Source organism: Rhipicephalus microplus, unplaced genomic scaffold (assembly GCF_043290135.1).
Source record: "Rhipicephalus microplus isolate Deutch F79 unplaced genomic scaffold, USDA_Rmic scaffold_13, whole genome shotgun sequence".
Lineage (NCBI taxonomy): Eukaryota > Metazoa > Arthropoda > Arachnida > Ixodida > Ixodidae > Rhipicephalus > Rhipicephalus microplus.
The window spans coordinates 5,710,782-5,736,377 of record NW_027464586.1 but is presented as its reverse complement, the minus strand read 5'-3'; the positions used below and the strand labels follow the sequence as shown (position 1 = coordinate 5,736,377).

General features: G+C 52.4%; 1 non-coding gene across 1 annotated transcript; it reads right to left on the bottom strand.

Annotated features, from left to right (window-relative positions):
• Nucleotides 1-24,320: 24,320 nt before the first annotated feature.
• Nucleotides 24,321-24,397, bottom strand: TRNAN-GUU (transfer RNA asparagine (anticodon GUU)). The gene has a single exon. It is a non-coding gene; the product is annotated as a tRNA-Asn (tRNA).
• Between the last annotated feature and the right edge of the window lie 1,199 nt (nucleotides 24,398-25,596).

The window sequence follows — 25,596 nt, the reverse complement described above, 5'->3', positions numbered from 1 at the left end:
GTTCTTTTGCTTTAAGGCTTGCAAATTTTACTATCACTGGTCGAGTTTTCTCGCGTATATATGGACCACCTAAACGATGGGCCTTTTCTACTGCATTCGGGTCGAACTCGGCGCCTAGGCTACTAGAGAGCAAGTTCGTAAGTGCCTCTTCAGTAGCTTGCCAGGTCTCATTTTTATCGGGCATACCGAAAAACACTAAGTTGCACCTTCGGGCTCTGTCCTCGAGGTCGTTTAGACGGGACACCAATGCGTCGTTTGTTTGAGTGATGCTGCCGATAGCTTCATTCGCGACCTGCAATTCCTTCTCAATGTCCGCAACCGAGTTAGTCCGCAGTTCAACCGTCGAAAGCCGCCTTTCAATCTCGCATAATTTGCTCGCCACAAGTTGCTGGTTGGCTTTCACCTCGCCGATCGCCTTTGCCAAATTGGACTGCTCAACGGCAGATGAATCACAGCGGGCGCTTATCTTAGAAAGCATTGCCATAACTTCTTTATGACGCGCATCAGAAGAAGCTGTGTTGTTCTCGACATCATCTTGTGGCCCAGGGGTCTTTTTTGGAGGCCCTGGGTTTGCTTCAACGTCACCGCAACACAAGAGTAGCGAGCAAAGGGCGTTAGTACACTCTCGCGACAAGACGTATAACACCTGTGGGCGTGGAAGCAGCAGTAAACAACGGTTACTTGTCTTCTTAGCATGTAATGAATCGATTTCACCAACCTGTATAACGTGAAAGCGAAGCTCGTAAGCCATCTTGATATCTTCAAAGCTATCAGCCCAAAGAAAAAAAAGCAACACACCACTCCCGGGAGGGCTCGAACCTCCAACCTTCCGGTTAACAGCCTTTCGCATAGCCAATTGCGCCACGGATACAGTCGTGCTCCACTCTCACCACCGTCAGAACATTTCTTCAGAGCTATCAGCCCAAAGAAAAAAAAAGTGCCGCACCACCACCGTGTGGGCTCGTACCTCCAACCTTTTGGTTAACAGCCGATCGCGATAGCAAATTGCGCCACGGAGACAGTCGTGCTCCACTCTCACCACCATCAGAACATATCTTCTAAGCTATCTACCGAAAAAAAGCAACACACCACTCCCGGGAGGGCTGGAACCTCCAACCTTTCACTTAACAGCCAATCGCATAGCCACTTGCGCCATGGAGACAGTCGTGCTCCACTCTCACCACCGTCAGGACATATCTTCAAAGCTATCAGGCCAAAGAAAAAAAAGCGCCACACCTCCACCGGGTGGGCTCGTACCTCAAACCTCTCGGTTAACAGCTAATCGCGCTAGCCGATTGCGCCACGGAGACAGTCCTGCTCCACTCTCACCACCATGAGAACATATCTTCAGAGCTATCAGCCCAAAGAAAAAAAGCAACACACCACTCCCGGGAGGGCTCGAACCTCCAACATTCCGCTTAACAGCCTTTCGCATAGCCAATTGCGCCACCGACACAGTCGTGCTCCACTCTCACCACCGTCAGAACATTTCTTCAGAGCTATCAGCCCAAAGAAAAAAAAAGTGCCGCACCACCACCGTGTGGGCTCGTACCTCCAACCTTTCGGTTAACAGCCGATCGCGATAGCAAATAGCGCCACGGAGACAGTCGTGCTCCACTCTCACCACAATCAGAACATATCTTCTAAGCTATCAGCCCAAAAAAAGCAACACACCACTCCCGGGAGGGCTGGAACCTCCAACCTCTCGGTTAACAGCCGATCGCGCTAGCCAATTGCGCCACGGAGACAGTCGTGCTCCACTCTCACCTCCATCAGGACATATCTTCAAAGCTATCAGTCCAAAGAAAAAAAGCGCCGCACCTCCACCGGGTGGGCTCGTACCTCCAACCTTTTGGTTAACAGCCGATCGCGCTAGCCAAATGCGTCACGGAGACAGTCTTGCTCCACACTCACCACCATCAAAACATATTTTCAAAGCTATCAGCCCAAAATAAAAAAAGCAACACACCACTCCCGGGAGGGCTCGAACCTCCAACCTTTCGGTTAACAGCCAATCGCGCTAGCCAATTGCGTCACGGAGACAGTCCTGCTTCACACTCACCACCATCAAAACATATTTTCAAAGCTATCAGCCCAAAATAAAAAAAGCCACACACCACTTCCGGGAGGGCTCGAACCTCCAACCTGTCGGTTAACAGCTGATCGCGCTAGCCAAATGCGCCACGGAGACAGTCGTGCTCCACTCTCACCACCATCAGAACATATCTTCAAAGCTATCAGCCCAAAGAAAAAAACCAATACACCACTCTCGGGAGGACTCGAACCTCCAACCTTTCAGTTAACAGCCGATCGCATAGCCAATTGCGCCATGGAGACAATCGTGCTCCACTCTCACCACCGTCAGAACATTTCTTCAGAGCTATCAGCCAAAAGGAAAAAAATCGCCGCACCACCACCGGGTGGGCTCCAACCTCCAACCTCTCGGTTAACAGCCGATCGCGCTAGCCAATTGCGCCAAGGAGACAGTCGTGCTCCACTCTCACCAGCATCAGAACATAGCTTCAAAGCTATCAGCCCAAAGAAAAAAAAGCGCCGCACCTCCACCGGATAGGCTCGTACCTCCAACCTTTCGGTTAACAGCCGATCGCGCTAGCCAATTGCGCCACGGAGACAGTCCTGCTCCACACTCACCACCATCAGAACATATTTTCAAAGCTATCAGCCCAAAATAAAAAAAGCAACACACCACTCCCGGGAGGGCTCGAACCTCCAACCTTTCGGTTAACAGCCGATCGCGCTAGCCAATTGCGCCACGGAGACAGTCGTGCTCCACTCTCACCACCGTCAGAACATTTCTTCAGAGCTATCAGCCCAAAGAAAAAAAAGCGCCACACCACCACCGGGTGGGCTCGTACCTCCAAACTTTCGGTTCACAGCTGATCGCGCTAGCCAATTGTGCCACGGAGACAGTCGTGCTCCACTCTCACCACCATCAGAACATATCTTCAAAGCTAGCAGCCCAAAGAAAAAAAAGCAATACACCACTCCCGGGAGGACTGTAACCTCCAACCTTTCGGTTAACAGCCAATCGCATAGCCAATTGCGCCATGGAGACAATCGTGCTCCACTCTCACCACCGTCAGAACATTTCTTCAGAGCTATAAGCCAAAAGGAAAAAAATCGCCGCACCACCACCGGGTGGGCTCGTACCTCCAACCTTTCGGTTAACAGCCGATCGCGCTAGCCAATTGCGCCACGGAGACAGTCCTACTCCACACTCACCACCATCAGAATATATTTTCAAAGCTATCAGCCCAAAATAAAAAAAGCAACACACCTCTCCCGGGAGGGCTCGAACCTCCAACGTTTCGGTTAACAGCCGATCGCGCTAGCCAATTGCGCCATGGAGACAGTCGTGCTCCACTCACACTACTGTCAGAACATTTCTTCAGAGCTATCAACCCAAAGAAAAAAAGCGCCGCACCACCACCGGGTGGGCTCGTACCTCTAACCTTTCGGTTGACAGCCGATCGCGCTAGCCAATTGCGCCACAGAGACAGTCGTGCTCCACTCTCACCACCATCAGAACATATCTTCAAAGCTATCAGCCCAAAGAATAAAAAGCAACACACCACTCCCGGGAGGGCTCGTACCTCCAACCTTTCGGTTAACAGCCGATCGCGCTAGTCTATTGCGCCACGGAGACAGTCGTGCTCCACTCTCACCACCATCAAAACATATCTTCAAAGCTATCAGCCCAAAGAAAAAAAGTGCCGCACCACCACCGTGTGGGCTCGTACCGCTAAACTTTCGGTTAACAGCCGATTGCGATAGCAAATTGCGCCACGGAGACAGTCGTGCTCCACTCTCACCACCATCAGAACATAACTTCTAAGCTATCAGCCCAAAAAAAAGCAACACACCACTCCCGGGAGGGCTGGAACCTCCAACCTTTCAGTTAACAGCCGATCGCATAGCCACTTGCGCCATGGACACAGTCGTGTTCCACCCTCACCACCGCCAGGACATATCTTCAAAGCTATCAGCCCAAAAAAAAGCGCCGCACCACCACCGGGTGGGCTCGTACCTCGAACCTCTCGGTTAACAGCCAATCGCGCTAGCCAATTGCGCCACGGAGACAGTCCTGCTCCACTCTCACCACCATGAGAAAATAACTTCAAAGCTATCAGCCCAAATAAAAAAAAGCAACACACAACTCCCGGGACGGCTCGAACCTCCAACCTTCCGGTTAACAGCCTTTCGCATAGCCAATTGCGCCACGGAGACAGTCGTGCTCCACTCTCACCACCGTCAGAACATTTCTTCAGAGCTATCAGCCCAAAGAAAAAAAAAGTGCCGCACCACCACCGTGTGGGCTCGTACCTCGAACCTCTCGGTTAACAGCCGATCGCGCTAGCCAATTGCGCCACGGAGACAGTCCTGCTCCACTCTCACCACCATGAGAAAATACCTTCAAAGCTATCAGCCCAAATAAAAAAAAGCAACACACAACTCCCGGGACGGCTCGAACCTCCAACCTTCCGGTTAACAGCCTTTCGCATAGCCAATTGCGCCACGGAGACAGTCGTGCTCCACTCTCACCACCGTCAGAACATTTCTTCAGAGCTATCAGCCCAAAGAAAAAAAAGTGCCGCACCACCACCGTGTGGGCTCGTACCTCCAACCTTTCGGTTAACAGCCGATCGCGATAGCAAATTGCGCCACGAACACAGTCGTGCTCCACTCTCACCACCATCAGAACATATCTTCTAAGCTATCAGCCCCAAAAAAAGCAACACACCACTCCCGGGAGGGCTGGAACCTCCAACCTCTCGGTTAACAGCCGATCGCGCTAGCCAATTGCGCCACGGAGATAGTCGTGCTCCACTCTCACCACCATCAGGACATATCCTCAAAGCTATCAGACCAAAGAAGAAAAGCGCCACACCACCACCGTGTGGGCTCGTACCTCCAACCTTTCGGTTAACAGCCGATCGCGCTAGCCAATTGCGTCACGGAGACAATCCTGCTTCACACTCTCCACCATCAAAACATATTTTCAAAGCTATCAGCCCAAAATAAAAAAAGCAACACACCACTCCCGGGAGGGCTGGAACCTCTTACCTCTCGGTTAACAGCCGATCGCGCTAGCCAATTGCGCCACGGAGACAGCCGTGCTCCACTCTCACCACCATCAGAACATTTCTTCAAAGCTATCAGCCAGAAGAAAAAAAAGCGTCGCACCACCACCGGGTGGGCTCGTACCTCCAACCTCTCGATTAACAGCCAATCGCGCTAGCCAATTGCGCCACGGAGACAGTCCTGCTCCACTCTCACCACCGTGAGAACATATCTTCAAAGCTATCAGCCCAAAGAAAAAAAAGCAACACACCACTCCCGCGAAGGCTCCAACCTCCAACCTTTCAGTTAACAGCCGATCGCATAGCCAATTGCGCCACGAAGACAGTCGTGCTCCACTCTCACCACCGTCAGAACATTTCTTCAGAGCTATCAGCCCAAAAAAAAAAAGCGCCACACCACCACCGGCTGGGCTCGTACCTCCAAACTTTCGGTTAACAGCTGATCGCGCTAGCCAATTGCGCCACGGAGACAGCCGTGCTCCACTCTCACCACCATCAGAACATTTCTTCAAAGCTATCAGCCAGAAGAAAAAAAAGCGTCGCACCACCACCGGGTGGGCTCGTACCTCCAACCTCTCGATTAACAGCCAATCGCGCTAGCCAATTGCGCCACGGAGACAGTCCTGCTCCACTCTCACCACCGTGAGAACATATCTTCAAAGCTATCAGCCCAAAGAAAAAAAAGCAACACACCACTCCCGGGAAGGCTCCAACCTCCAACCTTTCAGTTAACAGCCGATCGCATAGCCAATTGCGCCACGAAGACAGTCGTGCTCCACTCTCACCACCGTCAGAACATTTCTTCAGAGCTATCAGCCCAAAAAAAAAGCGCCACACCACCACCGGGTGGGCTCGTACCTCCAAACTTTCGGTTAACAGCTGATCGCGCTAGCCAATTGCGCCACGGAGACAGTCGTGCTCCACTCTCACCACCATCAGAACATATCTTCAATGCTATCAGCCCAAAGAAAAAAAAGCAATACACCACTCCCGGGAGGACTGTAACCTCCAACCTTTCAGTTAACAGCCGATCGCATAGCCAATTGCGCCATGCAGACAATCGTGCTCCACTCTCACCACCGTCAGAACATTTCTTCAGAGCTATCAGCCAAAAGGAAAAAAATCGCCGCACCACCACCGGGTGGGCTCCAACCTCCAACCTCTCGGTTAACAGCCGATCGCGCTAGCCAATTGCGCCAAGGAGACAGTCGTGCTCCACTCTCACCAGCATCAGAACATAGCTTCAAAGCTATCAGCCCAAAGAAAAAAAAGCGCCACATTTCCACCGGGTAGGCTCGTACCTCCAACCTTTCGGTTAACAGCCGATCGCGCTAGCCAATTGCGCCACGGACACAGTCCTGCTCCACACTCACCACCATCAGAACATATCTTCAAAGCTATCAGCCCAAAGAATAAAAAGCAACACACCACTCCCGGGAGGACTCGTACCTCCAACCTTTCGGTTAACAGCCGATCGCGCTAGCCTATTGCGCCACGGAGACAGTCGTGCTGCTCCACTCTCACCACTATCAGAACATATCTTCAAAGCTATCAGCCCAAAGAAAAAAAAGCGCCGCACCACCTCCAGGTGGATTCGTACCTCCAACCTTTCGGTTAACAGCCGATCGCGCTAGCCAGTTGCGCCACGGAGACAGTCCTGCTCCACTCTCACCACCATCAGAACATATCTTCAAAGCTATCAGCCCAAAGAAAAAAAAGCAACACACCACTCCCGGGAGGGCTCGAACCTCCAACCTTCCGGTTAACAGCCTTTCGCATAGCCAATTGCGCCACGGATACAGTCGTGCTCCACTCTCACCACCGTCAGAACATTTCTTCAGAGCTATCAGCCCAAAGAAAAAAAAAGTGCCGCACCACCACCGTGTGGGCTCGTACCTCCAACCTTTCGGTTAACAGCCGATCGCGATAGCAAATTGCGCCACGGAGACAGTCGTGCTCCACTCTCACCACCATCAGAACATATCTTCTAAGCTATCAGCCAAAAAAAAAGCAACACACCACTCTCGGGAGGGCTGGAACCTCCAACCTTTCACTTAACAGCCGATCGCATAGCCACTTGCGCCATGGACACAGTCGTGCTCCACTCTCACCACCGTCAGGACATATCTTCAAAGCTATCAGGCCAAAGAAAAAAAAGCGCCGCACCTCCACCGGGTGGGCTCGTACCTCCAACCTTTCGGTTAACAGCCGATCGCGCTAGCCAATTGCGTCACGGAGACAGTCCTGCTTCACACTCACCACCATCAAAGCATATTTTCAAAGCTATCAGCCCAAAATAAAAAAAGCAACACACCACTCCCGGGAGGGCTCGAACCTCCAACCTGTCGGTTAACAGCCGACCGCACTAGCCAATTGCACCACGGAGACAGTCGTGCTCCACTCTCACCACCATCAGAACATTTCTTCAAAGCTATCAGCCCAAAGAAAAAAAAGCGCCGCACCACCACCGGGTGGGCTCGTACTTCCACCCTCTCGGTTAACAGCCAATCGCGCTAGCCAATTGCGCCACGGAGACAGTCCTGCTCCACTCTCACCACCATGAGAAAATACCTTCAAGGCTATCAGCCCAAAGAAAAAAAAGCAACACACCACTCCCGAGAGGGCTCGAACCTCCAACCTTCCGGTTAACAGCCTTTCGCATAGCCAATTGCGCCACGGAGACAGTCGTGCTCCACTCTCACCACCGTCAGAACATTTCTTCAGAGCTATCAGCCCAAAGAAAAAAAAAGTGCCGCACCACCACCGTGTGGGCTCGTACCTCCAACCTTTCGGTTAACAGCCGATCGCGATAGCAAATTGCGCCACGGAGACAGTCGTGCTCCACTCTCACCACCAACAGAACATATCTTCTAAGCTATCAGCCCAAAAAAAGCAACACACCACTCCCGGGAGGGCTGGAACCTCTAACCTCTCGGTTAACAGCCGATCGCGCTAGCCAATTGCGCCACGGAGACAGCCGTGCTCCACTCTCACCACCATCAGAACATTTCTTCAAAGCTATCAGGCAGAAGAAAAAAAAGCGCCGCACCACCACCGGGTGGGCTCGTACCTCCAACCTCTCGGTTAACAGCCAATCGCGCTAGCCAATTGCGCCACGGAGACAGTCCTGCTCCACTCTCACCACCGTGAGAACATATCTTCAAAGCTATCAGCCCAAAGAAAAAAAAGCAACACACCACTCCCGGGAAGGCTCCAACCTCCAACCTTTCAGTTAACAGCCGATCGCATAGCCAATTGCGCCACGTAGACAGTCGTGCTCCACTCTCACCACCGTCAGAACATTTCTTCAGAGCTATCAGCCCAAAGAAAAAAAAGCGCCACACCACCACCGGGTGGGCTCGTACCTCCAAACTTTCGGTTAACAGCTGATCGCGCTAGCCAATTGCGCCACGGAGACAGTCGTGCTCCACTCTCACCACCATCAGAACATATCTTCAAAGCTATCAGCCCAAAGAAAAAAAAGCAATACACCACTCCCGGGAGGACTGTAACCTCCAACCTTTCAGTTAACAGCCGATCGCATAGCCAATTGCGCCATGGAGACAATCGTGCTCCACTCTCACCACCGTCAGAACATTTCTTCAGAGCTACCAGCCAAAAGGAAAAAAATCGCCACACCACCACCGGGTGGGCTCCAACCTTCAACCTCTCGGTTAACAGCCGATCGCGCTAGCCAATTGCGCCAAGGAGACAGTCGTGCTCCACTCTCACCACCATCAGAACATATCTTCAAAGCTATCAGCCCAAAGAAAAAAAAGCGCCGCACCTCCACCGGGTAGGCTCGTACCTCCAACCTTTCGGTTAACAGCCGATCGCGCTAGCCAATTGCGCCACGGAGACAGTCCTGCTCCACACTCACCGCCATCAGAATATATTATCAAAGCTATCAGCCCAAAATAAAAAAAGCAACACACCACTCCCGGGAGGGCTCGAACCTCCAACCTTTCGGTTAACAGCCGATCGCGCTAGCCAATTGCGCCACGGAGACAGTCGTGCTCCACTCACACCACTGTCAGAACATTTCTTCAGAGCTATCAACCCAAAGAAAAAAAGCGCCGCACCACCACCGGGTGGGCTCGTACCTCTAACCTTTCGGTTGACAGCCGATCGCGCTAGCCAATTGCGCCACGGAGATAGTCGTGCTCCACTCTCACCACCATCAGAACATATCTTCAAAGCTATCAGCCCAAAGAATAAAAAGCAACACACCACTCCCGGGAGGGCTCGTACCTCCAACCTTTCGGTTAACAGCCAATCGCGCTAGTCTATTGCGCCACGGAGACAGTCGTGCTCCACTCTCACCACCATCAAAACATATCTTCAAAGCTATTAGCCCAAAGAAAAAAAGTGCCGCACCACCACCGTGTGGGCTCGTACCGCCAACCTTTCGGTTAACAGCCGATTGCGATAGCAAATTGCACCACGGAGACAGTCGTGCTCCACTCTCACCATCATCAGAACATATCTTCTAAGCTATCAGCCCAAAAAAAAGCAACACACCACTCCCGGGAGGGCTGGAACCTCCAACCTTTCAGTTAACAGCCGATCGCATAGTCACTTGCGCCATGGAGACAGTCGTGCTCCACTCTCACCACCGTCAGGACATATCTTCAAAGCTATCAGGCCAAAGAAAAAAAAGCGTCGCACCTCCACCGGGTGGGCTCGTACCTCCAACCTCTCGGTTAACAGCCGATCGCGCTAGCCAATTGCGTCACGGAGACAGTCCTGCTTCACACTCACCACCATCAAAGCATATTTTCAAAGCTATCAGCCCAAAATAAAAAAAGCAACACACCACTCCCGGGAGGGCTCGAACCTCCGACCTGTCGGTTAACAGCCGACTGCGCTAGCCAATTGCGCCGCGGAGACAGTCGTGCTCCACTCTCTCCACCATCAGATCATTTCTTCAAAGCTATCAGCCCAAAAAAGCGCCGCACCACCACCGGGTGGGCTCGTACCTCGAACCTTTCGGTTAACAGCCAATCGCGCTAGCCAATTGCGCCACGGAGACAGTCCTGCTCCGCTCTCACCACCATCAGAATATATTTTCAAAGCTATCAGCCCAAAATAAAAAAAGCAACACACCACTCCCGGGAGGGCTCGAACCTCCAACCTTTCGGTTAACAGCCGATCGCGCTAGCCAATTGCGCCACGGAGACAGTCATGCTCTACTCACACCACTGTCAAAACATTTCTTCAGAGCTATCAGCCCAAAGAAAAAAAGCGCCGCACCACCACCGGGTGGGCTCGTACCTCTAACCTTTCGGTTGACAGAAGATTGCGCTAGCCAATTGCGCCACGGAGACAGTCGTGCTCCACTCTCACCACCATCAGAACCTATCTTCAAAGCTATCAGCCCAAAGAATAAAAAGCAACACACCACTCCCGGGAGGGCTCGAACCTCCAACCTTTCAGTTAACAGCCGATCGCATAGCCAATTGCGCCACGGAGACAGTCGTTCTCCACTTTCACCACCATCAGAACATTTCTTCAAAGCTATCAGCCAAAAGAAAAAAAGCACCGCACCACCACCGCGTGGGGTCGAACCTCCAACCTTTCGGTTAACAGCCGATCGCGCTAGCCAATTGCGCCACGCAGACAGTCCTACTTCACTCTCACCACCATCAGAACCTACCTTCAAAGCTATCAGCCCAAAGAAAAAAACGAAACACACCACTCCCGGGAGGGCTCGAACCTCCAACCTTTCAGTTAACAACCGATTGCATAGCCAATTGCGCCACGAAGAGCAGTCGTGCTCCACTCTCACCACCGTCAGAACATTTCTTCAGAGCTATCAACCCAAAGGAAAAAAAAGCCGCACCACCACCGGGTGGGCTCGAACCTCCAACCTTTCGGTTAACAGCCGATCGCGCTAGCCAATTGCGCCACGGAGACAGTCGTGCTCTACTCTCACCACCATCAGAACATTTTTAAAGCTATCAGCCCAAAGAAAAAAAACCACCGCACCACCACCGCGTGGGCTCGAACATCCAACCTTTCGGTTAACAGCCGATCGCGCTAGCCAATTGCGCCACGGAGACAGTCGTTCTCCACTCTCACCACCATCAGAACATATCTTCAAAACTATCAGCCCAAAAAAAAGCAACACACCACTCCCGGGAGGGCTCGAATCTCCAACCTTTCAGGTAACAGCCCATCGCATAGCCAATTGCGCCATGGAGACAATCGTGCTCCACTCTCACCACCGTCAGAACATTTCTTCAGAGCTATCAGCCAAAAGGAAAAAAATCGCCGCACCACCACCGGGTGGGCTCCAACCTCCAACCTCTCGGTTAACAGCCGATCGCGCTAGCCAATTGCGCCAAGGAGACAGTCGTGCTCCACTCTCACCAGCATCAGAACATAGCTTCAAAGCTATCAGCCCAAAGAAAAAAAAGCGCCGCACCTCCACCGGGTAGGCTCGTACCTCCGACCTTTCGGTTAACAGCCGATCGCGCTAGCCAATTGCGCCACGGAGACAGTCCTGCTCCACACTCACCACCATCAGAACATATTTTCAAAGCTATCAGCCCAAAGAAAAAAAAGCAACACACCACTCCCGGGAGGGCTCGAACCTCCAACCTTCCGGTTAACAGCCTTTCGCATAGCCAATTGCGCCACGGAGACAGTCGTGCTCCACTCTCACCACCGTCAGAACATTTCTTCAGAGCTATCAGCCCAAAGAAAAAAAAAGTGCCGCACCACCACCGTGTGGGCTCGTACCTCCAACCTTTCGGTTAACAGCCGATCGCGATAGCAAATTGCGCCACGGAGACAGTCGTGCTCCACTCTCACCACCATCAGAACATATCTTCTAAGCTATCAGCCAGAAGAAAAAAAGCGCCGCACCACCACCGGGTGGGCTCGTACCTCCAACCTCTCGGTTAACAGCCAATCGCGCTAGCCAATTGCGCCACGGAGACAGTCCTGCTCCACTCTCACCACCGTGAGAACATATCTTCAAAGCTATCAGCCCAAAGAATAAAAAGCAACACACCACTCCCGGGAAGGCTCCAACCTCCAACCTTTCAGTTAACAGCCGATCGCATAGCCAATTGCGCCACGTAGACAGTCGTGCTCCACTCTCACCACCGTCAGAACATTTATTCAGAGCTATCAGCCCAAAGAAAAAAAAGCGCCACACCACCACCGGGTGGGCTCGTACCTCCAAACTTTTGGTTCACAGCTGATCGCGCTAGCCAATTGCGCCACGGAGACAGTCGTGCTCCACTCTCACCACCATCAGAACATATCTTCAAAGCTAGCAGCCCAAAGAAAAAAAAGCAATACACCACTCTCGGGAGGACTGTAACCTCCAACCTTTCAGTTAACAGCCAATCGCATAGCCAATTGCGCCATGGAGACAATCGTGCTCCACTCTCACCACCGTCAGAACATTTCTTCAGAGCTATCAGCCAAAAGGAAAAAAATCGCCGCACCACCACCGGGTGGGCTCGTACCTCCAACCTTTCGGTTAACAGCCGATCGCGCTAGCCAATTGCGCCACGGAGACAGTCCTACTCCACACTCACCACCATCAGAATATATTTTCAAAGCTATCAGCCCAAAATAAAAAAAGCAACACACCACTCCCGGGAGGGCTCGAACCTCCAACGTTTCGGTTAACAGCCGATCGCGCTAGCCAATTGCGCCACGGAGACAGTCGTGCTCCACTCACACCACTGTCAGAACATTTCTTCAGAGCTATCAACCCAAAGAAAAAAAGCGCCGCACCACTACCGGGTGGGCTCGTACCTCTAACCTTTCGGTTGACAGCCGATCGCGCTAGCCAATTGCGCCACGGAGACAGTCGTGCTCCACTCTCACCACCATCAGAACATATCTTCAAAGCTATCAGCCCAAAGAATAAAAAGCAACACACCACTCCCGGGAGGGCTCGTACCTCCAACCTTTCGGTTAACAGCCGATCGCGCTAGTCTATTGCGCCACGGAGACAGTCGTGCTCCACTCTCACCACCATCAAAACATATCTTCAAAGCTATCAGCCCAAAGAAAAAAAGTGCCGCACCACCACCGCGTGGGCTCGTACCGCCAACCTTTCGGTTAACAGCCGATTGCGATAGCAAATTGCGCCACGGAGACAGTCGTGCTCCACTTTCACCACCATCAGAACATAACTTCTAAGCTATCAGCCCAAAAAAAAGCAACACACCACTCCCGGGAGGGCTGGAACCTCCAACCTTTCAGTTAACAGCCGATCGCATAGCCACTTGCGCCATGGACACAGTCGTGCTCCACTCTCACCACCGCCAGGACATATCTTCAAAGCTATCAGCCCAAAAAAAAGCGCCGCTCCACCACCGGGTGGGCTCGTACCTCGAACCTCTCGGTTAACAGCCAATCGCGCTAGCCAATTGCGCCACGGAGACAGTCCTGCTCCACTCTCACCACCATGAGAAAATACCTTCAAAGCTATCAGCCCAAAGAAAAAAAAGCAACACACCACTCCCGGGAGGGCTCGAACCTCCAACCTTTCGGTTAACAGCCGCTCGCGATAGCAAATTGCGCCACGAACACAGTCGTGCTCCACTCTCACCACCATCAGAACATATCTTCTAAGCTATCAGCCCCCAAAAAAAGCAACACACAACTCTCGGGAGGGCTGGAACCTCCACCCTCTCGGGTAACAGCCGATCGCGCTAGCCAATTGCGCCACGGAGATAGGCGTGCTCCACTCTCACCACCATCAGGACATATCCTCAAAGCTATCAGGCCAAAGAAGAAAAGCGCCGCACCACCACCGTGTGGGCTCGTACCTCCAACCTTTCGGTTAACAGCCGATCGCGCTAGCCAATTGCGTCACGGAGACAATCCTGCTTCACACTCACCACCATCAAAACATATTTTCAAAGCTATCAGCCCAAAATAAAAAAAGCAACACACCACTCCCGGGAGGGCTGGAACCTCTTACCTCTCGGTTAACAGCCGATCGCGCTAGCCAATTGCGCCACGGAGACAGCCGTGCTCCACTCTCACCACCATCAGCACATTTCTTCAAAGCTATCAGCCAGAAGAAAAAAAAGCGTCGCACCACCACCGGGTGGGCTCGTACCTCCAACCTCTCGATTAACAGCCAATCGCGCTAGCCAATTGCGCCACGGAGACAGTCGTGCTCCACTCTCACCACCATCAGAACATATCTTCAATGCTATCAGCCCAAAGAAAAAAAGCAATACACCACTCCCGGGAGGACTGTAACCTCCAACCTTTCAGTTAACAGCCGATCGCATAGCCAATTGCGCCATGCAGACAATCGTGCTCCACTCTCACCACCGTCAGAACATTTCTTCAGAGCTATCAGCCAAAAGGAAAAAAATCGCCGCACCACCACCGGGTGGGCTCCAACCTCCAACCTCTCGGTTAACAGCCGATCGCGCTAGCCAATTGCGCCAAGGAGACAGTCGTGCTCCACTCTCACCAGCATCAGAACATAGCTTCAAAGCTATCAGCCCAAAGAAAAAAAAGCGCCGCATTTCCACCGGGTAGGCTCGTACCTCCAACCTTTCGGTTAACTGCCGATCGCGCTAGCCAATTGCGCCACGGACACAGTCCTGCTCCACACTCACCACCATCAGAACATATTTTCAAAGCTATCAGCCCAAAATAAAAAAAGCAACACACCACTCCCGGGAGGGCTCGAACCTCCAACCTTTTGGTTAACAGCCGATCGCGCTAGCCAATTGCGCCACGGAGACAGTCGTGCTCCACTCACACCACTGTCAGAACATTTCTTCAGAGCTATCAGCCCAAGGAAAAAAAGCGCCGCACCACCACCAGGTGGGCTCGTACCTCTAACCTTTCGGTTGACAGCCGATCGCGCTAGCCAATTGCGCCACAGAGACAGTCGTGCTCCACTCTCACCACCATCAGAACATATCTTCAAAGCTATCAGCCCAAAGAATAAAAAGCAACACACCACTCCCGGGAGGGCTCGTACCTCCAACCTTTCGGTTAACAGCCGATCGCGCTAGCCTATTGCGCCACGGAGACAGTCGTGCTGCTCCACTCTCACCACTATCAGAACATATCTTCAAAGCTATCAGCCCAAAGAAAAAAAAGCGCCGCACCACCTCCAGGTGGATTCGTACATCCAACCTTTCGGTTAACAGCCGATCGCGCTAGCCAATTGCGCAACGGAGACAGTCCTGCTCCACCCTCACCACCATCAGAGCATATCTTCAAAGCTATCAGCCCAAAGAAAAAAAAAGCAACACACCACTCCCGGGAGGGCTCGAACCTCCAACCTTCCGGTTAACAGCCTTTCGCATAGCCAATTGCGCCACGGATACAGTCGTGCTCCACTCTCACCACCGTCAGAACATTTCTTCAGAGCTATCAGCCCAAAGAAAAAAAAAGTGCCGCACCACCACCGTGTGGGCTCGTACCTCCAACCTTTCGGTTAACAGCCGATCGCGATAGCAAATTGCGCCACGGAGACAGTCGTGCTCCACTCTCACCACCATCAGAACATATCTTCTAAGCTATCAGCCAAAAAAAAGCAACACACCACTCCCGGGAGGGCTGGAACCTCCAACCTTTCACTTAACAGCCGATCGCATAGCCACTTGCGCCATGGAGACAGTCGTGCTCCACTCTCACCACCGTCAGGACATATCTTCAAAGCTATCAGGCCAAAGAAAAAAAAGCGCCACACCTCCACCGGGTGGGCTCGTACCTCCAACCTTTCGGTTAACAGCCGATCGCGCTAGCCAATTGCGTCACGGAGACAGTCCTGCTTCACACTCACCACCATCAAAGCATATTTTCAAAGCTATCAGCCCAAAATAAAAAAAGCAACACACCACTCCCGGGAGGGCTCGAATCTCCAACCTGTCGGTTAACAGCCGACCGCACTAGCCAATTGCACCACGGAGACAGTCGTGCTCCACTCTCACCACCATCAGAACATTTCTTCAAAGCTATCAGCCCAAAGAAAAAAAAGCGCCGCACCACCACCGGGTGGGCTCGTACTTCCAACCTCTCGGTTAACAGCCAATCGCGCTAGCCAATTGCGCCACGGAGACAGTCCTGCTCCACTCTCATCACCATGAGAAAATACCTTCAAAGCTATCAGCCCAAAGAAAAAAAAGCAACACACCACTCTCGGGAGGGCTCGAACCTCCAACCTTCCGGTTAACAGCCTTTCGCATAGCCAATTGCGCCACGGAGACAGTCGTGCTCCACTCTCACCACCGTCAGAACATTTCTTCAGAGCTATCAGCCCAAAGAAAAAAAAGTGCCGCACCACCACCGTGTGGGCTCGTACCTCCAACCTTTCGGTAAACAGCCGATCGCGCTAGTCTATTGCGCCACGGAGACAGTCGTGCTCCACTCTCACCACCATCAAAACATATCTTCAAAGCTATCAGCCCAAAGAAAAAAAGAGCCGCACCACCACCGCGTGGGCTCGTACCGCCAACCTTTCGGTTAACAGCCGATTGCGATAGCAAATTGCGCCACGGAGACAGTCGTGCTCCACTCTCACCACCATCAGAACATAACTTCTAAGCTATCAGCCCAAAAAAAAGCAACATACCACTCCCGGGAGGGCTGGAACCTCCAACCTTTCAGTTAACAGCCGATCGCATAGCCACTTGCGCCATGGACACAGTCGTGCTCCACACTCACCACCGCCAGGACATATCTTCAAAGCTATCAGCCCAAAAAAAAGCGCCGCACCACCACCGGGTGGGCTCGTACCTCGAACCTCTCGGTTAACAGCCAATCGCGCTAGCCAATTGCGCCACGGAGACAGTCCTGCTCCACTCTCACCACCATGAGAAAATACCTTCAAAGCTATCAGCCCAAAGAGAAAAAAGCAACACACCACTCCCGGGAGGGCTCGAACCTCCAACCTTTCGGTTAACAGCCGCTCGCGATAGCAAATTGCGCCACGAACACAGTCGTGCTCCACTCTCACCACCATCAGAACATATCTTCTAAGCTATCAGCCCCCAAAAAAAGCAACACACAACTCCCGGGAGGGCTGGAACCTCCAACCTCTCGGTTAACAGCCGATCGCGCTAGCCAATTGCGCCACGGAGATAGTCGTGCTCCACTCTCACCACCATCAGGACATATCCTCAAAGCTATCAGGCCAAAGAAGAAAAGCGCCGCACCACCACCGTGTGGGCTCGTACCTCCAACCTTTCGGTTAACAGCCGATCGCGCTAGCCAATTGCGTCACGGAGACAATCCTGCTTCACACTCACCACCATCAAAACATATTTTCAAAGCTATCAGCCCAAAATAAAAAAAGCAACACACCACTCCCGGGAGGGCTGGAACCTCTTACCTCTCGGTTAACAGCCGATCGCGCTAGCCAATTGCGCCACGGAGACAGCCGTGCTCCACTCTCACCACCATCAGCACATTTCTTCAAAGCTATCAGCCAGAAGAAAAAAAAAGCGTCGCACCACCACCGGGTGGGCTCGTACCTCCAACCTCTCGATTAACAGCCAATCGCGCTAGCCAATTGCGCCACGGAGACAGTCCTGCTCCACTCTCACCACCGTGAGAACATATCTTCAAAGCTATCAGCCCAAAGAAAAAAAAGCAACACACCACTCCCGGGAAGGCTCCAACCTCCAACCTTTCAGTTAACAGCCGATCGCATAGCCAATTGCGCCACGAAGACAGTCGTGCTCCACTCTCACCACCGTCAGAACATTTCTTCAGAGCTATCAGCCCAAAGAAAAAAAAGCGCCACACCACCACCGGGTGGGCTCGTACCTCCAAACTTTCGGTTAACAGCTGATCGCGCTAGCCTATTGCGCCACGAAGACAGTCGTGCTCCACTCTCACCACCATCAGAACATATCTTCAATGCTATCAGCCCAAAGAAAAAAAGCAATACACCACTCCCGGGAGGACTGTAACCTCCAACCTTTCAGTTAACAGCCGATCGCATAGCCAATTGCGCCATGCAGACAATCGTGCTCCACTCTCACCACCGTCAGAACATTTCTTCAGAGCTATCAGCCAAAAGGAAAAAAATCGCCGCACCACCACCGGGTGGGCTCCAACCTCCAAACTCTCGGTTAACAGCCGATCGCGCTAGCCAATTGCGCCAAGGAGACAGTCGTGCTCCACTCTCACCAGCATCAGAACATAGCTTCAAAGCTATCAGCCCAAAGAAAAAAAGCGCCGCATTTCCACCGGGTAGGCTCGTACCTCCAACCTTTCGGTTAACAGCCGATCGCGCTAGCCAATTGCGCCACGGACACAGTCCTGCTCCACACTCACCACCATCAGAACATATTTTCAAAGCTATCAGCCCAAAATAAAAAAAGCAACACACCACTCCCGGGAGGGCTCGAACCTCCAACATTTAGGTTAACAGCCGATCGCGCTAGCCAATTGCGCCACGGAGACAGTCGTGCTCCACTCACACCACTGTCAGAACATTTCTTCAGAGCTATCAGCCCAAGGAAAAAAAGCGCCGCACCACCACCAGGTGGGCTCGTACCTCTAACCTTTCGGTTGACAGCCGATCGCGCTAGCCAATTGCGCCACAGAGACAGTCGTGCTCCACTCTCACCACCATCAGAACATATCTTCAAAGCTATCAGCCCAAAGAATAAAAAGCAACACACCACTCCCGGGAGGGCTCGTACCTCCAACCTTTCGGTTAACAGCCGATCGCGCTAGCCTATTGCGCCACGGAGACAGTCGTGCTGCTCCACTCTCACCACTATCAGAACATATCTTCAAAGCTATCAGCCCAAAGAAAAAAAAGCGCCGCACCACCTCCAGGTGGATTCGTACATCCAACCTTTCGGTTAACAGCCGATCGCGCTAGCCAATTGCGCCACGGAGACAGTCCTGCTCCACTCTCACCACCATCAGAACATATCTTCAAAGCTATCAGCCCAAAGAAAAAAAAAGCAACACACCACTCCCGGGAGGGCTCGAACCTCCAACCTTCCGGTTAACAGCCTTTCGCATAGCCAATTGCGCCACGGATACAGTCGTGCTCCACTCTCACCACCGTCAGAACATTTCTTCAGAGCTATCAGCCCAAAGAAAAAAAAGTGCCGCACCACCACCGTGTGGGCTCGTACCTCCAACCTTTCGGTTAACAGCCGATCGCGATAGCAAATTGCGCCACGGAGACAGTCGTGCTCCACTCTCACCACCATCAGAACATATCTTCTAAGCTATCAGCCAAAAAAAAGCAACACACCACTCCCGGGAGGGCTGGAACCTCCAACCTTTCACTTAACAGCCGATCGCATAGCCACTTGCGCCATGGAGACAGTCGTGCTCCACTCTCACCACCGTCAGGACATATCTTCAAAGCTATCAGGCCAAAGAAAAAAAAGCGCCGCACCTCCACCGGGTGGGCTCGTACCTCCAACCTTTCGGTTAACAGCCGATCGCGCTAGCCAATTGCGTCACGGAGACAGTCCTGCTTCACACTCACCACCATCAAAGCATATTTTCAAAGCTATCAGCCCAAAGAAAAAAAAGCAACACACCACTCTCGGGAGGGCTCGAACCTCCAACCTTCCGGTTAACAGCCTTTCGCATAGCCAATTGCGCCACGGAGACAGTCGTGCTCCACTCTCACCACCGTCAGAACATTTCTTCAGAGCTATCAGCCCAAAGAAAAAAAAGTGCCGCACCACCACCGTGTGGGCTCGTACCTCCAACCTTTCGGTAAACAGCCGATCGCGCTAGTCTATTGCGCCACGGAGACAGTCGTGCTCCACTCTCACCACCATCAAAACATATCTTCAAAGCTATCAGCCCAAAGAAAAAAAGAGCCGCACCACCACCGCGTGGGCTCGTACCGCCAACCTTTCGGTTAACAGCCGATTGCGATAGCAAATTGCGCCACGGAGACAGTCGTGCTCCACTCTCACCACCATCAGAACATAACTTCTAAGCTATCAGCCCAAAAAAAAGCAACATACCACTCCCGGGAGGGCTGGAACCTCCAACCTTTCAGTTAACAGCCGATCGCATAGCCACTTGCGCCATGGACACAGTCGTGCTCCACACTCACCACCGCCAGGACATATCTTCAAAGCTATCAGCCCAAAAAAAAGCGCCGCACCACCACCGGGTGGGCTCGTACCTCGAACCTCTCGGTTAACAGCCAATCGCGCTAGCCAATTGCGCCACGGAGACAGTCCTGCTCCACTCTCACCACCATGAGAAAATACCTTCAAAGCTATCAGCCCAAAGAGAAAAAAGCAACACACCACTCCCGGGAGGGCTCGAACCTCCAACCTTTCGGTTAACAGCCGCTCGCGATAGCAAATTGCGCCACGAACACAGTCGTGCTCCACTCTCACCACCATCAGAACATATCTTCTAAGCTATCAGCCCCCAAAAAAAGCAACACACAACTCCCGGGAGGGCTGGAACCTCCAACCTCTCGGTTAACAGCCGATCGCGCTAGCCAATTGCGCCACGGAGATAGTCGTGCTCCACTCTCACCACCATCAGGACATATCCTCAAAGCTATCAGGCCAAAGAAGAAAAGCGCCGCACCACCACCGTGTGGGCTCGTACCTCCAACCTTTCGGTTAACAGCCGATCGCGCTAGCCAATTGCGTCACGGAGACAATCCTGCTTCACACTCACCACCATCAAAACATATTTTCAAAGCTATCAGCCCAAAATAAAAAAAGCAACACACCACTCCCGGGAGGGCTGGAACCTCTTACCTCTCGGTTAACAGCCGATCGCGCTAGCCAATTGCGCCACGGAGACAGCCGTGCTCCACTCTCACCACCATCAGCACATTTCTTCAAAGCTATCAGCCAGAAGAAAAAAAAAGCGTCGCACCACCACCGGGTGGGCTCGTACCTCCAACCTCTCGATTAACAGCCAATCGCGCTAGCCAATTGCGCCACGGAGACAGTCCTGCTCCACTCTCACCACCGTGAGAACATATCTTCAAAGCTATCAGCCCAAAGAAAAAAAAGCAACACACCACTCCCGGGAAGGCTCCAACCTCCAACCTTTCAGTTAACAGCCGATCGCATAGCCAATTGCGCCACGAAGACAGTCGTGCTCCACTCTCACCACCGTCAGAACATTTCTTCAGAGCTATCAGCCCAAAGAAAAAAAAGCGCCACACCACCACCGGGTGGGCTCGTACCTCCAAACTTTCGGTTAACAGCTGATCGCGCTAGCCTATTGCGCCACGAAGACAGTCGTGCTCCACTCTCACCACCATCAGAACATATCTTCAATGCTATCAGCCCAAAGAAAAAAAGCAATACACCACTCCCGGGAGGACTGTAACCTCCAACCTTTCAGTTAACAGCCGATCGCATAGCCAATTGCGCCATGCAGACAATCGTGCTCCACTCTCACCACCGTCAGAACATTTCTTCAGAGCTATCAGCCAAAAGGAAAAAAATCGCCGCACCACCACCGGGTGGGCTCCAACCTCCAACCTCTCGGTTAACAGCCGATCGCGCTAGCCAATTGCGCCAAGGAGACAGTCGTGCTCCACTCTCACCAACATCAGAACATAGCTTCAAAGCTATCAGCCCAAAGAAAAAAAGCGCCGCATTTCCACCGGGTAGGCTCGTACCTCCAACCTTTCGGTTAACAGCCGATCGCGCTAGCCAATTGCGCCACGGACACAGTCCTGCTCCACACTCACCACCATCAGAACATTTCTTCAGAGCTATCAGCCCAAAGAAAAAAAAGTGCCGCACCACCACCGTGTGGGCTCGTACCTCCAACCTTTCGGTTAACAGCCGATCGCGATAGCAAATTGCGCCACGGAGACAGTCGTGCTCCACTCTCACCACCATCAGAACATATCTTCTAAGCTATCAGCCAAAAAAAAGCAACACACCACTCCCGGGAGGGCTGGAACCTCCAACCTTTCACTTAACAGCCGATCGCATAGCCACTTGCGCCATGGAGACAGTCGTGCTCCACTCTCACCACCGTCAGGACATATCTTCAAAGCTATCAGGCCAAAGAAAAAAAAGCGCCGCACCTCCACCGGGTGGGCTCGTACCTCCAACCTTTCGGTTAACAGCCGATCGCGCTAGCCAATTGCGTCACGGAGACAGTCCTGCTTCACACTCACCACCATCAAAGCATATTTTCAAAGCTATCAGCCCAAAATAAAAAAAGCAACACACCACTCCCGGGAGGGCTCGAACCTCCAACCTGTCGGTTAACAGCCGACCGCACTAGCCAATTGCACCACGGAGACAGTCGTGCTCCACTCTCACCACCATCAGAACATTTCTTCAAAGCTATCAGCCCAAAGAAAAAAAAGCGCCGCACCACCACCGGGTGGGCTCGTACTTCCAACCTCTCGGTTAACAGCCAATCGCGCTAGCCAATTGCGCCACGGAGACAGTCCTGCTCCACTCTCACCACCATGAGAAAATACCTTCAAAGCTATCAGCCCAAAGAAAAAAAAGCAACACACCACTCCCGGGAGGGCTCGAACCTCCAACCTTCCGGTTAACAGCCTTTCGCATAGCCAATTGCGCCACGTAGACAGTCGTGCTCCACTCTCACCACCGTCAGAACATTTCTTCAGAGCTATCAGCCCAAAGAAAAAAAGTGCCGCACCACCACCGTGTGGGCTCGTACCTCCAACCTTTCGGTTAACAGCCAATCGCGATAGCAAATTGCGCCACGGAGACAGTCGTGCTCCACTCTCACCACCATCAGAACATATCTTCTAAGCTATCAGCCCAAAAAAAGCAACACACCACTCCCGGGAGGGCTGGAACTTCTAACCTCTCGGTTAACAGCTGATCGCGCTAGCCAATTGCGCCACGGAGACAGCCGTGCTCCACTCTCACCACCATCAGAACATTTCTTCAAAGCTATCAGGCAGAAGAAAAAAAAGCGCCGCACCACCACCGGGTGGGCTCGTACCTCCAACCTCTCGGTTAACAGCCAATCGCGCTAGCCAATTGCGCCACGGAGACAGTCCTGCTCCACTCTCACCACCGTGAGAACATATCTTCAAAGCTATCAGCCCAAAGAAAAAAAAGCAACACACCACTCCCGGGAAGGCTCCAACCTCCAACCTTTCAGTTAACAGCCGATCGCATAGCCAATTGCGCCACGTAGACAGTCGTGCTCCACTCTCACCACCGTCAGAACATTTCTTCAGAGCTATCTGCCCAACGAAAAAAAGCGCCACACCACCACCGGGTGGGCTCGTACCTCCAAACTTTCGGTTAACAGCTGATCGCGCTAGCCAATTGCGCCACGGAGACAGTCCTGCTCCACACTCACCACCATCAGAATATATTATCAAAGATATCAGCCCAAAATAAAAAAAGCAACACACCACTCCCGGGAGGGCTCGAACCTCCAACCTTTCGGTTAACAGCCGATCGCGCTAGCCAATTGCGCCACGGAGACAGTCGTGCTCCACTCACACCACTGTCAGAACATTTCTTCAGAGCTATCAACCCAAAGAAAAAAAGCGCCGCACCACCACCGGGTGGGCTCGTACCTCTAACCTTTCGGTTGACAGCCGATCGCGCTAGCCAATTGCGCCACGGAGACAGTCGTGCTCCACTCTCACCACCATCAGAACATATCTTCAAAGCTATCAGCCCAAAGAATAAAAAGCAACACACCACTCCCGGGAGGGCTCGTACCTCCAACCTTTCGGTTAACAGCCGATCGCGCTAGTCTATTGCGCCACGGAGACAGTCGTGCTCCCCTCTCAGCACCATCAAAACATATCTTCAAAGCTATCAGCCCAAAGAAAAAAAGTGCCGCACCACCACCGTGTGGGCTCGTACCGCCAACCTTTCGGTTAACAGCCGATTGCAATAGCAAATTGCACCACGGAGACAGTCGTGCTCCACTCTCACCATCATCAGAACATATCTTCTAAGCTATCAGCCCAAAAAAAAGCAACACACCACTCCCGGGAGGGCTGGAACCTCCAACCTTTCAGTTAACAGCCGATCGCATAGCCACTTGCGCCATGGAGACAGTCGTGCTCCACTCTCACCACCGTCAGGACATATCTTCAAAGCTATCAGGCCAAAGAAAAAAAAGCGTCGCACCTCCACCGGGTGGGCTCGTACCTCCAACCTTTCGGTTAACAGCCGATCGCGCTAGCCAATTGCGTCACGGAGACAGTCCTGCTTCACACTCACCACCATCAAAGCATATTTTCAAAGCTATCAGCCCAAAATAAAAAAAGCAACACACCACTCCCGGGAGGGCTCGAACCTCCGACCTGTCGGTTAACAGCCGACTGCGCTAGCCAATTGCGCCACGGAGACAGTCGTGCTCCACTCTCTCCACCATCAGAACATTTCTTCAAAGCTATCAGCCCAAAAAAAGCGCCGAACCACCACCGGGTGGGCTCGTACGTCGAACCTCTCGGTTAACAGACAATCGCGCTAGCCAATTGCGCCACGGAGACAGTCCTGCTCCGCTCTCACCACCATCAGAATATATTTTCAAAGCTATCAGCCCAAAATAAAAAAGCAACACACCACTCCCGGGAGGGCTCGAACCTCCAACCTTTCGGTTAACAGCCGATCGCGCTAGCCAATTGCGCCACGGAGACAGTCGTGCTCCACTCTCACCACCATCAGAACATATCTTCAAAGCTATCAGCCCAAAGAAAAAAAAGCAATACACCACTCCCGGGAGGACTGTAACCTCCAACCTTTCAGTTAACAGCCGATCGCATAGCCAATTGCGCCATGGAGACAATCGTGCTCCACTCTCACCACCGTCAGAACATTTCTTCAGAGCTATCAGCCAAAAGGAAAAAAATCGCCGCACCACCACCGGGTGGGCTCCAACCTCCAACCTCTCGGTTAACAGCCGATCGCGCTAGCCAATTGCGCCAAGGAGACAGTCGTGCTCCACTCTCACCACCATCAGAACATATCTTCAAAGCTATCAGCCCAAAGAAAAAAAAGCGCCGCACCTCCACCGGGTAGGCTCGTACCTCCAACCTTTCGGTTAACAGCCGATCGCGCTAGCCAATTGCGCCACGGAGACAGTCCTGCTCCACACTCACCACCATCAGAATATATTATCAAAGCTATCAGCCCAAAATAAAAAAAGCAACACACCACTCCCGGGAGGGTTCGAACCTCCAACCTTTCGGTTAACAGCCGATCGCGCTAGCCAATTGCGCCACGGAGACAGTCGTGCGCCACTCACACCACTGTCAGAACATTTCTTCAGAGCTATCAACCCGAAGAAAAAAAGCGCCGCACCACCACCGGGTGGGCTCGTACCTCTAACCTTTCGGTTGACAGCCGATCGCGCTAGCCAATTGCGCCACGGAGACAGTCGTGCTCCACTCTCACCACCATCAGAACATATCTTCAAAGCTATCAGCCCAAAGAATAAAAAGCAACACACCACTCCCGGGAGGGCTCGTACCTCCAACCTTTCGGTTAACAGCCGATCGCGCTAGTCTATTGCGCCACGGAGACAGTCGTGCTCCACTCTCACCACCATC